Here is a 13,053-nt window from a genome sequence, read left to right as displayed (position 1 = left end):
GAGGAAGCCAATTGATTAAAACAGAAATCACACATGCCTCAGTGCCTTATCATCCTCAGTCCCCTTTCCCCTTGTCATGTATTTGCACAACACAATTCATGCTTATCTGAGCCTACACATTATCCCTCTAGATGTTCACTTTCTTCATGAAGATTCTTCTTTTTTCCTATTATGTTTAAGATTATCAGGTCTCTTGGATCCAGATTCTGAGTGTCCAGCTGGTGTGATTACTGGAATAGGGATTAAGAAAGATAAGAATAAATATAGCTGCATCTTCTCTCTCTCTCTCTCTCTCTCTCTCTTTGCCTTTTTTCACTCTTTGTTCAGCACCAAGAGACTGAAGAAAACTAAGTGTACAGCTTTTCCCTTAACAACATGCAATGTTATCCATGGCCGCCATCTTGAAAATTTGATTTTAAAGTAGTATACATCTAAGTAATATTAGCTCCAGATTTAACTGGTCCCACATGTACTTTGTTCTTATGCTTGTGCTGAAATGGTTTTAAGCAGAATTTTCTCCAGTATGTAGTCAGTATAGCCCTGACCTTGAAAGTAGATAGATATGTGGTTTCCCAAAAAGCAATTCTCTGCTGGATTGAGTTTTTTTTAATAGTGACAGTGCTATTATTTTCTACATGTAATTTATGATACTCATATGAAGTAAACAACTTAATCTGAAAAGATCTGGTTCCTTTATTAATCTGTCAGCTAGAGCTCTACAGACCTGGAATAAGTTTGATCATATCTGGATAGAACTGGAACTCAAGTTTCAAGCTGGAACTTGAAAATCTGTAGCTCATTTTTCACTGGGTTCTGTCTTGTTGCTATCTTAATTTACAGGGTTCTGAGATTTACCCTCATAATTTAGATATTTTCCCAGTAAGTTACTCACATCTGTCATACATATATTGCTTTGGGAAGTTACTTAATGATATCCTTCCCTTGTGGTCAATATTTAAGAGACAGTCTGTAGAAGTTTCTCCACTTATTTTCCTCGTTGGGTCTGTAAAGGAGAGGGAAGGAACAATTCAGGTTAAATATCCTTTGATATAGTATGTCCAAAATAATAAGTCTGGGAAGAAAGGTCTCCCCAGAGATTTTTCTCTGTTAAAGAAAACACAAATGTGAAACATTACCTATCCTTGGAAAACAAAGTGTATCAAACCCTTTGGAATATTTAAAAAATCTTAGATAAAGCTCTGCAAACTCAGGTCATCAGCCATAGCTCCCATTCATGTAGATAGTGACTTATCTGGGACGGGCTGGACATCCCTCCTTGCGAGTAAAAGCACGGTTTGTGTGAGAGGTTGTCCAGACCTCTACTGGAAGTTCCCTTTTTCCCAGTTGATAGCTCTTTTTGTCAGTTGTGTCTTTGTTCCACTATGATCAACTACTTTCTTAAAGATAAAATCCAAATTTTTTCTCCATTTAGTGAGATTTCTCTGGTCCTTTTGTACTCACGGCTTTAAATTTCAGGAGATGCTTGGCACTTTTCCATAATTTCTTCTACAGACTTTACTAGAGAGCTAACTGCTGCTTTAAGGCTGAAGCATACTGAGCTGGATTTCTGAGCTGGATTCCTGCTAAGATCAGGAGCTAAGTGCGTTTATTATAGAGGCACTGATGGTGTCTTACGAAGCGACAGCCTTCTATATCAGTGGAAAGCCTTTCATTACTTCAGTAAGATTGGGTTAGGCTTTAGTAACTGAAAGCTAATATTAGAGATCAAGAATGAATGATTAATTTTAAGACACATTACTGACTCTTTAAAATTAATTATAAAATTTTCATGATGATAAGAGAGTTCACTGGGAACATAATTTGAGCAGCAAGTAAAGTTTGATAGATTTGTATTTTTACTTATTTATTCTGATAGGTTGATGAGGCTAAGACTTACAACAAAAAGGAGAGATCACTGTTGCAGGTATGGTTTTATTATGCTATCACTGTCTTATTCTGGGAACAAAACACAAGAGTAATGTATGGAATTGAGTAGAGAACAAAATAATATTGCGTCCTCTTGTTGTTATTCTTATTTAATTATATTACCATAGAGAAAACATTTCCCTTACGTGGTTTATTTGCTTTGAATAGTATCAACAGATTTTTAGTAGGAATGATATTTAGTTGCATCTTACAATAACATCTCACTGTTAACTTCAATAACGTTATGATGACATATGCACAAGGAAAAAGCATTTAGGATCCAATGCCCTTTTTTTTGGCTTAATGCTTATTGGGATATCTTTTTAAGAAAACACCAATAAAAGATGTTGTACAATATTAAAAATCATGCCTCTACAGTTATTTAATGTTGCTGAAAAGAAGGCTGTAATTAATTTTCGACTACACTATACAATGGGGTGTTGTCCTTGCAAGTCTTTAAATTAATTTCATGTAATAAAATGCCAGCTATTTACTAAGCAGAGCAACTTTCTTTGCATATTAAGTTGCATGTAGTTACATCAGGGAGAAAAAGGAAAATTTGATGCTATTTTATTACTGTGAGTTCAATGGATCCAACACAAATCTGGAAAAGCCAGATTAATTTTTTGTATCGCTCTCACATTACTGGTGAAATTATGAATTATTTTATATGAGATAACTCTCATGACTTCACCTGTTGCTTTTGAAAGATGCGCTTGGATGTAATTTGATGTAATTTCGGATATAATTTGATAATAATAGGTTACATGAATAAAAGCATGGTTTTATTAACACAATTGCTTTTAATGCCCAAGCCAAGAAAAACCAGTGCAGGTTTTCTCATGTGATTTGCATTTAATAGGTGCATTTCACAGGCACACTTCTTGTAGGGCAGAGCAGCATAATCTCTATTTTTAGGACTTTGTCTTTCTACCAAATAAAACCGTGCTCCTTCAGAGTTCTGATGGACCTTAGAAGTTATTGGCTCATCTAATGACCAGTGTCTGATTTGGCCAACTGAACAGTACTCCTTCAGACGCAGACCCAAAAATACTCAATGCCCCCTGGAAGTAAAAAACCATGTACTGTTCAAAGCTTTTATTTCTGCGAAAGAAAACAATTGTGAAGAACTGGTAAGCAACCACGGCATATTTTTCTGTCCCCTCTTTATCCTTTGGTGAGGCTAGGTCTAGCATTTCACATAGTGAAAGGCCTCTTCAAAAGGAAAGTTTGAACATTTTACTGATTTTGCTCATGTCATGTTTTTATTAGAAGGTTTAGAAGGCTTTTGCTTATTTCCTTTCTGTGACAAGATGAATTTAGTGGAATTCATTCAACTTTCCTTTTTTATGAGTCCTTTAGTAGTTAATATTCCCACTTCAGTAAAAGAGGAATTTCTACAGGGTTCTTTATGGGTTTTTACTGTCCTAGTTCTGTATACTAGATTTATTCTAGATATAGAAACACAAGTTTAAAGCTGAATGGACTCAGATGCTGAGCTCAGGTATAACAGTGCAAATGAAGTTTGATTCTACTCAAGCCAAATATGTAATTTTACTCTTTTCTGGGATGATCCTGAACCAACCAGTTTCCTAGTTTCTTGTATGCTTTGCAATAGCTTGCTCTTTCTTACTTTATTTCTTTCTCTTTCTCCCCTCCCTCTTTCCCCTTCCCTTTCCCTTTCCCTTTCCTTTCCCTTCCCTTTCCCCTTCCCCTTCCCATTTTCCTTTCCTTTTCCTTTTTATTTTCCTTTTCCTTTTTTCTTTTTCTTTTTCTTTCCCCCTCTTTATCTTTTCCTTTCTCTTTCTCATTCTTTGTTTCATTTTTACAATACATATTTGAGATTGCAAGGGAGAGATGATGGTGTTATTGTAAGCACCGTTCTTCATTACTAATTCACTTCTATCTCAAAGAAGTGTATCATAGAAAAATAATACAAAGTAGAGCAGGAAGGATCTTTCACAGGTCATCTAATTTCTTCTTCTATCCCAAAGCTGAATCAATGATGTCTGTGTTGTCCCTGAGAAATAACAGTTGAGCTATTTTTAAAACATTTCACTAATGGAGATTCCACGTCCTTCCTTAGCAATATTTTTCAAATATTGAAGAAAAATTATAGATCCCTTCCTTTGTTGCAAAGTTTGTCCTTGCCCTCTATCTCATAAGTTGATGTGGGTGCCGACATCCTGATTAAGGTCGTCTTCTTCTTACCATGCTTCACATGTGAACAATTGCTTTCTTGGCAACTCCATCTCTTAAGAGTTTTTCACTCCATGGCTTTGCTTCCACCTTTCCTACAGGCTCTGCCTATGCATGCAAAACAACTCTGTCTGGTGTTCTGCTATCTGCATTGTTGACAAGGAGCAGGGACTGATAAGGTCTTACTATCAAATTGATTGTTTCTCCTGGTTCTGTTTACTCTGGGTTTATATAAGGCAGAGTCTAGTCAGACTTGGGATATATCACAGCAGCATGCTGAGGCTGCCCTGGTCACTGGTGGTGCTGTGCCCTACGAAGTGACTCTGCTTCTCTGCTGACCCAACAGGTCACAGTTTCTTGGCTTCTCTGCAAGCCTGAGGGTTCACATGGGAAAATGGGAGTATGATACTGAGGGGAATGAATCAATCCAGTTTCCATTTTTAACTGCAGTTATGCTGTTTAGGGTTGGGATGAAGAAACAAAGATTATCCTTTAGCAAATTCTGAATAGTTTCACTCCCACCATCAGATGCATTACTTTTCCATGAAAAGTATTTGCTCCTCTGAAGGCATGCAGTTTACACCTTGGTTACTAGGGGAGATCAGTTTTCTTCCTGTCATCATATAGCAGCACTCTCACAAAATATATTTATTTCTCTTATAACCGTCTACAAAGGGACACCTAACAATGGTCCCTTAGACGAGCAACTACAACTAAGTAGTCCAAGCAAAATGACCAATTTCAAAGTTTGAGAACAGCTTTGGGAGTGACATAGGATCTGTTGTTCACATACTTCTAGACAAATAATGCAGTTACGGTGATTCAGGCTTTACCCCTTCATTGGACAAACCTAGCAATAGCATCTGACAGGAGTTAGAACAACTGTGGCACACTGTAGGGTAAGACCCATCTCACCTAACCCAACCTGAAGCACCCAGCTGGGGTGCTTTGCTCCTGCCAAGGCAGTGAAGAAGGGCAGACGTGACCTGGAAATGCCAGGTGGCAGAGTTTGAGAAGTAAACTGCCAAGGCAGTGAAGAAGGGCAGATGTGACCTGGAAATGCCAGGTGGCAGAGTTTGAGGAGTAAACTGCCAAGTCCACTGCAAAATATACTTCATTGTCTTCCAGAGACATACAGTGGTGCACTATAACACTAGAAGCCATTATACAGTAGGAGGTACATAGCATACCCATCACCCAATAAATCTCACAGGAGTTGTGTGAATCACACCACGTACTCCAATTCATGAGTCACACCGAGTATATACAAGCCATGCATATGTATATGTCTGTAACTGTGTGCTTACAAGCTGTGTTTTAATAGATTTGTTATCTAGCTCTGCAAAATTGTTTAGTTATGAAGTAAATTACTTTTGTTTTATGTTATCCCTGTTAAAGATCTTCAGATGGGTATTTTGTGTTAAAGGACAACTGCATAGAAACAGGCACTACTATTAATTAATTGTGAATACCTGTCTCTGAGGGAGTTTTGCATTATGTTGCACTCCATTGTTTCGATTTCTTTTAGGGACTGCTGAAAGCCATTGGATGTTGTTATCTCTACCATCAAAAGCATTTTTCTCCCAAGAGCCTCCAACATAGGAGGTTCTTGAGATATTGCACGCTTGTCTCACTAGCTTGGGTAGCTGATGATGTTGCCCTGCAACAGCAAGTAGGTTGTGCCTTTCCAGGTGCAGGCCCTCAGTCAGCTGGCACAGCTTATGCTGCCTGGTCACTGCATCTGACCATGACCCCCAGTTGGCTTGGTAGGTATCAGGCCCTTGATCTTGTCTTTTTACAAAGTTCATACAATTGAAAGGATCTTGTAAGGGTATTAAAACAGGCTTCTTCACAGAGCAGTTCAGTCCACCTAAGAACTGAGTCCATGGCTTGGGAAACATCCACATTTTTCTGATGAATATAAGGAAAGTCTTGGGTGATGGGACATTGCTGAAGTGTCACAATTAAAAGACGACTTTGTAAAGAGCCAGCAATGATATAACATTTTCCTTTTTTTTTCTTCATGCTGTGGAATTGCCTGAATCAATAGTCTTGCTCCATCCCAGGTGTGCCTTTAAGTTGTTCTTTTGATGCTGGGTTGATGCCATCACCCACAGCTCCTGTGCTCACCTCCTGTTTCACAAAGAGGATTTGGGCAATTGCCTGACCACCTTACCCAAACACCTATAATCACCTCATCCCACCCCACCCCAGAAGTGTTTCATATAGCTGAACTTTTCCATTGCTTACGTGATGGGTTACAAAGGGTGGCTGCCTCAGACAGGTGTGCCACATCCCCAGGGAAAGAATTTGCTCAGCTGTGTGTTTTCTCAGGTTATTGTAGTAACTACCTTCCAGTAGGTGATAGTGAATGCCTCCTTCCTTTCCCCGACCCACCCCTACTTCCTCTTCCTCTAAAATACTTGCATTTTTCTGCCAGAACCACTAGGTGTCACAAGTACTCACATCTAAACTATAAAATTCTCTAACATATTATCCCGGAGAGCTTGATATTTTCTTTATTCTTACCGAGGGGGCCAAGAATTGGGGCATAGACTTGCTGTAAATGTGGGAGCTGCTGGATGTAATAAAGAAATCAGATGCATCAAGCTGGTGCTTACAGAGGAGGTCCATAGTGTTTCACGGCAAACAATTTAACATACAAGGGAGTTATGTCTGTCATCGAAGGGCCTTAATTCAGCTAACCATAGAAAACTAATAAATTGGATGTGATCCGAAAGATCAACAGACTGTGTCTAACACAAGGAAATATGCTGGTGAGACAGGGCGTGTAGAAGTAGCAGGCAGAAAGAGCTCCACTATGAAAAAAGCTTATGGGTAAAAACCAGACCAATCCTCAGGTTAAATTTAGATTATTTTCAAACTAAAACTCAGTAATCCATGCCACTAATGAGACATATCTTCCTCTTCTTCCCACTCTTGTTCCCATCTGTCTGTTTATAAACTAATCAATCATTCTTGCCTAGCAGCATGACTTTTACACTGTCTGGGAGGATATATTCTCACCTCCCCAGTGGGACCCACAGTACACCACCAGTTGACTCTGTGGGAGCCTGAGACACCAATCTTTTCTGAAGATGGTATTTCAGTTTTTCAAATGTTACAAAATGTATTTTTTAGAATTTTTTTCCTTAACCCTGTAAAACCACTTTTTTTTTTTTTAATTGCAGGCAGGCATTTCCATTTCCAAGTATCCTTTTCTTCAGAAAAAAACCTCCAGCACTCTACCACCATGCAGTACATCCACCTACCTGTATGCTATCTGCCCTTTTGCTGCTGTCTGAGGCATGGCTCAGTCCACCATCATACTGTATGCACTGAACAAACAGCACAAGAGAATATCTTCTATCTAAAAGGAAGGAAACCCAAATCTTCTCATTTGGGACTTCAGTTCACCTGAGTCCCATGGCAGCCACAGGCCTTTGCAACTTCTCACTGACACCTGCTTACATCAACTAGGTCTTCAGCTGAAGCAAGGAACAAGAGTGGAAGGAGATTACCACAGGTGACGGGAAGTACCTGGCAAAAGGGGTGTGTATGAATATAGTCTAGTGTTAATCTTGCTGCTGGTATTATAAACTACAAGATCACCCAATATCTTGCAGCAGGAGTCTGAAGGCACTGCAGTAGGGCAGGAGGACCTGCCTTCCCTGTATTTCCCCCCTCCCCAATCCCTGTAAGCCCCTTCTCATCCATTTCAAAAAATTTCTGTGAACTGTGTGCCAATGGCTCTGTATCCCAGCGTCTGCCACATCACTGACTTCAACTCTTTTAGCATTTTAATTGGTTTGAGAGCATGAAGAGAGACATGTGGGGGACAGGCTTGCTGAACGGTTTTAATGCTTCCATGGGTCTGTTCTGAGCATACTCAGAAACATGGCCTCCCTCATTTTCCATCTTTAAAAAATGTTTTCCTCAAAATTAACACAGTTTTATACACAGAAATCTAAAATATTACATGCAGTTAGGGGCTTGATCAAATATGGTATTACTGCCTGACATTCAAACAAACAGACAGTGTTATAAATCTGGAGTGGCCGATTAGATTGTCATTTTAAGCTGGCAAGATGAGAGCATAATAGCTTTGGGCTATACCAGATGGCGAATTTAGGCACTGATGAGTATTGCACTGCTCCTGGAATAGAATACAACACTCTGAAAGAAGCAAAGACCATTCACTCCTTTTCTAAAATAGTATTTCAAAGATAAAGATTGACATCACCATGTAGTTGTGAGTTATTGCTTAATAAAGCTGCATAATGCTTGTTAGTCATGCCGTACAGTGCACTATCAGTCAAATTAATCACTCATGCAAGACAGCTAATTTGGTCCTAAACGCGCTTTTTAGAATGAATGCTGAATGTTACTAGCTGTTATTAAGTAGCCACCTGCTGCACATTTATGACATTATATTTGGTATATTGCTGCAATAATCTAAACTGTGCTTAAAGGTAGAGTTCAATTCCAGATAATGTTTTGTTAATAACCTACCATGTAAACAATACAATCAATTATGGCCAGAGGTAATTACAGTGTTGAATCATTTTCTTACAACACTTAAATAAAAAATCAGATTGATTCAGAAAGATTTTGAACTTTACTTGTATTTAAATGAAGGTGTGTCCTGAACCATAATAGGTGCAATTACAAAGATAAGATTAAGGAGGTGCCAGCTTTCTTCTGTTTTTATATGTTTTGAGAGTAACTTTGTAACAAGGAAAGATTTTTGTAGGCCAGCTCTCTGTGCAGAACAGGCATTTCCCAGGCAGAAATCTCTCTATCTCCCTTTACAGGGCCTGGCCCCTTTAGGGATGTTTCCTCTATTTACCAACCAGAAACAATAACTGAAAAAAAAAAAAAGTTACATTTTGTTACCACTGGGGTGTGCCACTTAAAAGGAGTTTTCTGCCCAGTAATTCATTCTCCTATGGCTTCATGCTGGACCGGCGCCCTTTCCATTCATCTGGCACTTTTCATATGTGAAAATCAAGCTACTTGCAAAACGCTCAGATCAGTCATCGCTCTCTTCTTCTAGGAGAGAGGAAACAAAGAATGAAGAGGGGCTATTTCTTGGCCAGTGCCACACAAACATAGCAGTCGAAGACCAGAGGAAACAGTCCGTGTCCCTATCAGCAAGATTCATTGCACCTGATGTTTGCCATTTGGATAGTCCTCTGCTTTTAGCTAAGTAGTTAGGCAAATGTCAGCAGGAAATCTCTGACATTTGCAGAGGTGAGTTCTTCCTACCTCCCATGCACACCCATTTTGTAAGAGGATATTCCCCTGAGAACATGCCTCTCTCTTTCTCCATTGGTGTGGTTACCCTAGACAACAAGCCTGTCTGAGATACCCAAGTTTTAGAAGATGACATTTAAGTGAGTTGAATCTCACAGCTAGTGCACTTCCCAACCCACTGGAGCATGTTTAGCCTGGAGAAGAAAAGCTTTAGGGACCACCGAAGTGCAGCCTTACAATACTTATGAGGAGATTACCAAGAAAAGGGAGCCAGGCTCAATACTAATTTGCATGGTGGGATAATGAGATGCCATGGTCATAAGCTGAAATAGGGGACTGTCTGACTGGGTAGAAAGAAAAATGTTTTCCCCCTGAGGACAGCCATGCAGTGTAAGAGATTGCCCAGAGAACTGTGGGTTCTCTGAGCCTGGAGATTTTGATGGCAAGATGGGCCAAAGCTCTGAGCCGCCTGGTCTGAACACAGAGCTGCCTCTGCTTTGAGCAGGGGATTGGATGGTGACCTCCCAGAGTCTCTTCAGGCCTCAGTGACAGGTGATTCTGTGTTGTCTTTCATGCTGAAATATCACACGTGAGATATCATACCCACACATCAGAGGCAGTCTGTGAAGGTAATGTTGAGATGGACATTAATGCAGGGTCTAGACAAGGTTTAACACAGGGGATTGTTTCAGATGTTAGTAAGGCATCAGGGTCAAATTTAGGTTCAGCTAGCACCTCCAGTAATTGAGTTTTCAGAAGCACGTCTGTTCTTATAAGAACTTGTCACAGCACAGTTGTGGTGGCTCTTCTTGCTTTGGTGTGTAGGGTAAATATAAGAAGTAAAATCTGTTTTGGGATATGAATGAGAGTGAAATAAAGAAAATAGCACAGAAAAAAGATAGTGTGCACAGGTATATGGAAACATAGATAAAGGAGGCTCAGAAAGAATGACTGATTGATGAATTGATAGATTAACTACATGGACTACACTTTATTAGCGTTAAAATGTAATATTTCCTCTGAAGACAGTTGTTAAATGAGATTTTTTTTGAAAGACTTGATTTGAAAAAAGTAAATCAATATCTGAAATCAAGAATGAAAATTAAATAACATTGTAGGTGGAAAACCAGAATATGCTTTAGTAACAGAGGCCAGTCAGGGAAATGTCAGACAGACAAATCCTTGAGCCTGCTGGAAATAGGTGATGAAAGCTACTATAAAGAGAATCTAAATGGTGGGTCACTTAAATTCTGTGCAATTTGAGAAATATTTAGTCTGTGCCCTAAATTCTGCAGAGTTCCAATCTGGAGCACTCTTGGCTTTTGCCTTGGGGAATGATACAGCGTAAAGTTTGTGCACAGGTTTCCCATTGGCTTTTAGAGCAGAATCATGCACTGAAAAAGAGCCAAGTTAATGTTAGATATTGATTTCTCAATGCATTGCTAGCGTATTTCCTATTACAAGTAAATTGCACAAAAACAAAAAATGACTATAAATAGAACAACTCAGTACGCAAGAGCAATATTACATTCCATGCTCAGTGACGCTGATGTTTTCAACTGATTAAGTTGAAAAGTACAGAGGAAGTTATTTTCCTCATTAAGCCACACATTTCTGTCAACACATTTTCTCTATCTACTGGATAATAGAAAAAAGCATGATCATGCTATATTTTTCAGCACAGGTTTATTCTTCTCCCTTTCTTATGTAGAGATCAGCCATATTTCAGCTAGCTTTGTATCTGGTTGAAAATTGAAATGATATTTTCATAAATCTTGATGTGAGGACGTTTTACCCCTTTTAGTCTACAAACATGGGAAACATCCATGACAAAAAGTATTGCTGGTATATTGTTATTTACTATAATATTAATCTCAGAATAAATCAGAGGACTATGGCACATGACTTTGACAGGACTAAATTATTCTAAATATCTTAACAGACAAATGAGCAAGTGCTTTTAGCTATTGAGGGTCACCTAATTATGTCCATTTGTTGAGCAATAAATAACAGAGAAGAATGCTATTAGAGTGATTAGTGAGCAAGACTACCAGACACCGACACTAATCTTCTCTATTGCTGTGAGCAAATACAATTACTTACGCATAGATCTTCAAAGCCATGTGCTTATGTGTCTTTTAACATCTGACCGTAGCCTCTGTGCTTTTCTTTCTCATCTGAAAGATATAATGATAATACTTCTCTACCTCACAGGCATTTATTGGAATACCCAACACACTAAAATAATGGGGTCATAGAAGAAGTTGAGGGAAGAGGCTATGAGAAGGGGAGCAACTCACTAATGCATTTTGAAAACTATGCAAATCACTTCCTCACACTAATTTGGATTAAAATTATGCAAAAAACCCCACACCTTCATCAGCCCCACCTTAAACGATATTCTTTGCCCCCACACTCACTAAAATATTAACGTGGCACATGCAGAAACAGATATGGTCTTCTTTTTTGTCCTCAGATTCAGATCCTGAAAAAACAAGGGAGTTTTATCTTTACAGCTTTTCCCTTCAGCTTTCCTGGCAGTTTCCATCGCTCAGCACCACCTCGCAGGTACTGCTGACACAACATCCTCAGGGGACAAGGCCCTTTGAGCCCCAAAACTGCTCTGAAAGTGCCCAACATGAAAAGGATCTTGACTTAACAATTTTTCCTTTTCAGTCTTGATCAGGCTGTTGCCTTTGGTAATGCTTCAGAGGAAATGATCCCTCACCTGTGAAAATAATCAAAACATAATGAAGGTATTACTATTCTTACAGACTTTAAAACATTTTAATCCAATGGAATAAATGAGGCTACTTAAGCTGTATTTAGTAATTATTTTGCTCTATTTTGAAGGCTTTGTGCTGTTTGCAAGATATTGGAAGTTCCTCCTCCAGGCTTTAACCACTGTCAGCAGCTCCTGTGCTACCATGGCCCTCTGTTTTCAGGTCAGGCCAGTGACTGAAGCTAATTGCATCCCTCTTGCATGGGAGGGACCATATTGACTTGTTGATGTTCCATTTTCCTATTTTGAAATCAAAAGACCTCTGCAATCCATGGAATGGATAGGCAAGCTACGGAAGTATGGTGTGCAACAATATGTGTCATCAGAAGTCCTGGACACACTGACAGAATAGCACCAACTTCATTAAATACAGCGTTCTTGGTTCAATTGCAAAGCAATTGCAACTCAAATGCAAAACCAGCATGTTCTAAATGTCTAAGGGTTTTATACACACTTTATAGTTTTATACAAGCATTGGATGCACTTCTGGAGGTCATTTAGTCCAGCCTCCTGCTTGAAGCAGGACTACCACTAGTACAGTGTCAGGTCAGCCATAGCTTTGTTCTAGCTGGGTCTTGATAAGTCCAGGTTGGTGACTCTGCTTTCATACATCCAGATTTGATTTGTTGTCATTCTGGGCAGCAGGTAGAATGATGTATAAGAAATGTCTTCATTTGCATTGGTTAGGCAAGGGCCAAACCCAGAAACAACAGCTTCTCACTCTTCCCTCCAGAGAACAGTTTACCCTGGGAGGGGTGGGGGCTTTGTAGTTAGGAATAAGTATGGTGGAAGTTGTATGTCACGAGAGCTTACCAAGTACAGTCTGCCCAATGCTCCTCTAGGCATAATAAAACCTAATAGCATTTCATAATCAGGATCTGTGCAAGAGG

Source organism: Ciconia boyciana, chromosome 2 (assembly GCF_034638445.1).
Source record: "Ciconia boyciana chromosome 2, ASM3463844v1, whole genome shotgun sequence".
Classification (NCBI taxonomy): domain Eukaryota; kingdom Metazoa; phylum Chordata; class Aves; order Ciconiiformes; family Ciconiidae; genus Ciconia; species Ciconia boyciana.
The sequence above is the reverse complement of the archived record's forward strand: the minus strand, read 5'-3'. Positions refer to the sequence as shown.